The sequence below is a fragment of the Octopus sinensis genome, linkage group LG5, assembly GCF_006345805.1.
Source record: "Octopus sinensis linkage group LG5, ASM634580v1, whole genome shotgun sequence".
NCBI classification, from domain to species: domain Eukaryota; kingdom Metazoa; phylum Mollusca; class Cephalopoda; order Octopoda; family Octopodidae; genus Octopus; species Octopus sinensis.
The window spans coordinates 94,692,425-94,698,858 of record NC_043001.1 but is presented as its reverse complement, the minus strand read 5'-3'; positions in this window follow the sequence as shown (position 1 = coordinate 94,698,858).

Sequence of the window (6,434 nt, the reverse complement as noted above, 5' to 3'; positions counted from 1 at the left end):
CTACTTTCCATAAGATGATACCATTTTAGTATATACATTTGGAAACTATTTAAGTTAGGATATGTATAGTCATGTTTATACGAGAAGCACGCTTGTAATAGTTTGTAATAAGTTCATGTGTACTATACATACATACATACATACACACATACATACATACATACATACATATATATATATATATATATATATATATATATATATATATATATGCATAATACAATTGCATTTATGCATGCATAAATACATATGCATTTCATACGTCAACCAGTGAAGATGCACTGAGAAATGTTTTGTCTCAAAAATTGACGTTCATGGTGTATTTAATTTCTACATTTTCTTTTAATGTCAATTGTTTCATGTAATCAATTGGGGTCTCATTGATATAATTTACTTATTTGAACACAATACATTATTGGTGTATTACTCCATGCGTCAACTTATTCAAATATGCAATACTTTTATTTTGTATTCTGAATGATTTACTTTTGTTTCCGTTTCAATGTGTTTAATTCGTTGACTACATATCTCTATTGTTTATTGATAGTTCCACTTTTAATCTTGTAGTATTCAGAATAAGCTAGCTGATATACAATGCTTGCTTTCTCTTGATATATCAATATATCATACATATCATTTTGCATGAGTAGAGATGAAAGACTCACATAATATCAGGTTATATATCTGCCATTATCCACGCCCATCTGTTTTTCTTTTCCACGTGTGTCATATGTGTGTCACGCAATGTGAATTGGTTTAATTGTCATGGAGTAATGTAGGATTTGATACCACCATTGTTATGAAAATTGTTAGAATGTCCTAAACTGTATTATTATTATTATTATTATTATTATTATTATTATTATTATTATTATAGAAATCGAATTTTGGATCGTTTTACAAATACATTTGTAATTTGCTTATTCAATTGTAATGTGTTTCAATTTTATGTAGATAGGCTTTCCAAGGACCCTTTGATACATAATGCAATACTCGGGGCATTGACCAAAGTATTGCATTAAAGTGACAAAATGTAAACACAGCAGGGTGTAAACGTGTTTACTACTGTTCGTCCAACAGCCTTCCACAGATATCCCATGTACACATAGAGCGCAAATCGAAATGAAATTGTGCTCAGTTTCATTTCCAAGTTAGAAGATCCATCTTGGTCCTTATCACAACGAAGCAAAAATATTCATCTATTTACACATGTAGGACATTATATATATGCATGTACAAATGACAGTATAAGTTAAAGTAGTAAGGAGATATTTTATACTATCCACTTAACGCACCGTAAAAATCTGTTTCAACATGTCTTCGAAATAGCAATTCCCTAGAGCACATTCGTGCAGATTGATTACATGTGAATCGTAATATTAATTTCCATAGAATGCCCCCACCATCAGGGAAAAATTGTATCTACGCTACATTTAGATTATGTTATAATTATATATTTATCAGGTATAAGATTATTTGATGCTTTATACAAGAGCAGATAATACTATGTAAATTATGCCAAGTTTTATGAGGGCTTAAGAGAGAAAAATTAGATTGTTTACTGACTTTCTTAAAATGTATATTTGTATTTGTGATATATTGTTGTGCAAAGGAAATATATATATATATATATATATATATATATATATATATATATATATATATAGAGAGAGAGAGAGAGAGAGAGAATGGCCTATACGGTGATTACAAAATTATTGAAAAATGAGCACACACCTGCTATCTCAATATTTGAGTGTGTCCCTATGCAATGACACAATTGATACATTTATGCAGAGAAAATTGTCTGAGTGAAGTGTCTAGTATAATTTTATAATTCTGAAAATTGTATATAACGTTGTGGCGTTGTAGTCTTGATCTGAAAATGTTTCCTCCACCTGAAGTAACCGCATTGTGAAATGTTTGTTATATTACTTTACCAATATGTAAACTTTAAACAGAAAATGGATGACAGTATTCTAAAAGTAAGTTTGACATTTCATTAATAGTTTAGTAGTATTGAAATTCTCAAATTTGGATTGTGTCTTCTTAGCAGCTGTTCAAATTATTTTGTATCTTGTGGTCAAAAGCTATTTCGGAGGATACAATAGTCAACATAATATGAATACAGGACAATATGTTTTTGTCTAAAATGTAACACTGCATTTACATTATTGTCTAAGGCAGCCATGTGCATCAGGACATACATTTCACGTCTCAATGCTATGCATATTCAGTATATCAATCTTATGTTTATTATATATAAATCGGGGTATTAGTGGAACATATTAGGTTTACATAATATAATTATGTAATATAATTACACCCAATTAAACAATAGCAACAATGGCACGTTATATTTCAATTTGTCACATGATATGCTATACATTTGTGATGATAACAGGATATGCTATACAGTTGTGATGATAACAGGATCCTTATTAATTTAATGCAATCGGTCATTGGACAGCTGAAGTACTGTCAAATTATAACAACTTAAATGACGATCATGAAAATACAAAAGCAAATAAACGCCTTTTCCCATTGCTTTTGTATATTTGGAAACGATATTTAAGCACAAGTAATCTTTTCATAAACAACAATATATTTTTGCAAAGATATATATTAGATACTTACATTTATAAAATAAAGTTCACAATTACAAAATGATATATTTTTTAGGAAGTTTGAGCCAGTATCATATAAAGTAAATTGTACTAAATTATAGATAATACTGAAAGTAGAACAATTTCACCGCTCGATGATGTGATCAGCGTTGAAACTCAATGTTCTAATCTAATCTATATGTAATACATTTCAAGTTTTATTTACAGCAATTTTCTACCACAATTTGCTGCCGCAATTTTCTCCACGGATGCAATAAAGAGACGCTGCAGAAGAAATGAAAATCAATCCAGATATATACTGAAATAAAACAGAAAATTTGAAAAGAAAAAGCGTTTCCTTCGTCATACAGAGGACTAATAAATGATAAAATATGAGTAAGTCGAGAAAATTAGTATCATATTGTCTTTTAAATTGAAATACAGAAGACAAAGCGTTTTGCATTTTATGAACGTATATATAATGTTGAAGATATTGGTTAAACCTAAGCAGAAACAATGAGATGGAAACCATTCATCGAACGCTTCATCTCAACAAGAATACAGTCAAAACATGCAAACGTTATCATCATATAAGTGTATGTTCGTATGTTCCTTCTCTAGCCATGCCTGGCTCATATGGGCCGGTTTCCCGGTTTCCCTGGCGTATAGGTTCCCCACATGAACAGGACGCCGGTCCGTCGCAGGTGAGCTGCAAGATGCAGGAGGAAAGAGTGAGAGAAAGTTGTGGCGAAAGAGTCAGCAGAATTTCACTATTACCTTCTGCCGGAGCCGCGTGGAGCTTAGGTGTTTCGCTCATAATAACACACATCACCCGGTCTCAGATTCGAGCCCGCGATCGCTCGACTGCGAGTCTGCTACTCTAATCATTAGACCATATGCCTCCACTATATAAGTGTATGTACCAACAGAAGATGCCTCAAGCATTGATATTGGTGTTTGAGCAGGTAGAAGACATTTTCATAAATAGCCACTTGTAGTATATTTAAAAATTTAAACAGGTGACTTAAACGTACACTTCAGCAACAATAGTCAAAGTGCCGTGGGTGTTACTGGAAAACTTGGCTGACAAAGTGATCAAAGGACAATAGTGAATAACTGAAACAACTGAAACAAGTGAAAAATTAAAAAAGATAATAAACTTAACAGTCATCAATAAAAAAGAATTCGGCCTATAGTCCCATAAAACCTGCATTAATTAATAAGCCTGTTATATAAACACCTGCATAAGAACATGGGTATATTTTACAATAATTTAGGCAATAGGAAATTATTTCCAACCGTTATTTTAGAAATATATTACATAACGAATTTAGTATTTCAATATCCATGATTGCAATTAACGTCTCAACAGTGACACAGTAAAATCGTATTCACTGGAGAATTCGCGAAACACCTGTCGGTATCACACCAAACCTTGTATTGATGGTTTCATATAGTAAGATGCATTGGCAATATGTTGCATGTGCAACAAAATCACTAGACACAAGTTTAATGAGAATATTAATGTTATCTTAAGGTTAATAATGTTTCATGAATCTTTATTACATTCGTAAATAAAGGAAATATAGTTCGAAGCCGAACAGGTACTACATGTGGTAAGGTGGATGTAGTGTTTACACATAATATTTTCTAATAAAGATTGGGCTACTTTATGCTACATAAGACACATTATATGTATAAAGGCGGAGAGCTGGCAGAACGTTAGCACACCGGGCGAAATGCTTATTGATATTCTGTCTGTCTTTACGTTCAAATTCCGCCGAGGTCGACTTTGCCTTTCATTTTTCGGGGTCGATTAAATAAGTACCAGTTACGCACTGGGGTCGATGTAATTGACTTAATTCGTTTGTCTGTACTGGTTTGTCCCCTCTGTGTTTAGCCCCTTGTGGGTAGTAAAGAAATATATATGTATAAAAATATTCGCATACGAAAAAGCGTTAGATATCTCTCTGTAAAATGTAAATATTTCAAATATAACATTATGAAACGAAACTACACTAACATCAATATAATTTTATCGATTTATTTCTCTATACTGAATCGTATGTAAACACTCAACCTTATGAATGACACAATGACCAGCAACATATATACATGTTCGTGCAAGTTAACCTGTTTCAATAGGGATCTGTCTGTTAGATATGCAGGTGTGTTAGCATATATTACATATGAAAGTATATATCAAAAGTACCATCACGATTTGTTATTGATTATGTTTTATATATCTTAGTATATAAATTTTAAACTCGAAACATCCAACGGAATATTTCATACAAAGTTTATTTACAAACAAATTAAGCACAAATTATACTTAGATCTTTTTACATTTTGCATATCGGAAATGTTTGCTTTTTTACATTCTCTTTATACAAAACCATGGGAAATGTACACACATTCAAAAATAATCTGCATTATGTATCCCTATGATTTATATCTCTTGGTTAGTTATCTTTTTCGAGGAGAGGAGGAATTATATTTAAATGACTTCTGTGTGAGTTCGTAAAATAGATTGTTTATATTTTTTAAAATACGTGTTTGGTCGTCATAATTGTATCATAGCACGTGCATTCACTATTCTGCGGTACATTTGCTTTAATGCTCTTTTTTTTATACACCGTTACTAATATTACGTTTCAAAAGAATTCAATTCGTGTGTATTTAACTACGCAATATTTCGTTAAAAAATCACTTTACAAGTTTTGTTAGTGAACAGGAGCTTGTTTCAGCTGTTTAAATCATGTAAAAAACTATACCTGATATATATTAACAATATTGCATTCATTAATAATTTAAAATTGAGACGTTTAATATTTCTCCCCCTTAAGTTATAAAATTAATGTAATCTGTCAGAATAATAACGTTATTTCTTAACAATCTCCTTATTTCCATTGTTATTTCTTAATATGTTACGTAGTCTTAAATAACAACATATTTTCTAAGCCATAAGTAGCTTATACAAAAAAATATTCCTCAAATATATGCTGCAAATTTATAGATAATAGCAAAAATGTTGCCTATAATGGCAAGAAGTATCTAATTTGTAACCATCAACATATTTATGCCAAAGTTCGAGATGCATTCCTGAAAGGTGTTAGACCATCTTAGGAGAGTCAGTTGTAACTGTCATGGATTATTGTAGGTTTAGTATGATTTATATAATCTGATAAGCCGACGTGTCAAACAATTTTATTTCAGATTGAAGGAGACAGCAGTAAAAGCATTTTTAGTGTTTACCCCGGTAAACGCTAAACAATTCTAAACAATCTTATCAAACGCTCCATACCGTTTACGGTTGAACTTGTATGAGCCGTGTGTCTTTTTCCTGTTTCCACATGTGATTCAAATGCTTCTAATATATTGGAGAGGGGTTAATTAACTAAAGGGGATAATTTTCCCTAGGTCGTAGTTGTCGTCGAGGGAATTGTCCTATGGTGGGGGAAGTGTAATCGTCCTAGAGGGGTAATTGTCCTAATACGGAACTAAGCGGTATTTAAAATCTGATTTATTAGGAATTATTTTGGACGATCTTGTGAATCTAACACTCTAACATCAGTCAATCGCATCATAGTTGGCCAAATAATCACTTGCATTCTCATTCAAGTGACACCCAACCGATGTGAATAGTACTCCTTGTAATATAAATGGTGTTACATTGTCAATGTCTTATTTTATTGTTGAAATATTCGGGTTTCCTACATTATAGATTTGGGCATTAATTCTTGCTGGATAGGTTGAAACAATTTATAATATTCGTATCTAACATTATTAATGTCATGACTGTTACGTATAAAATATAACCCACTTGAAGTT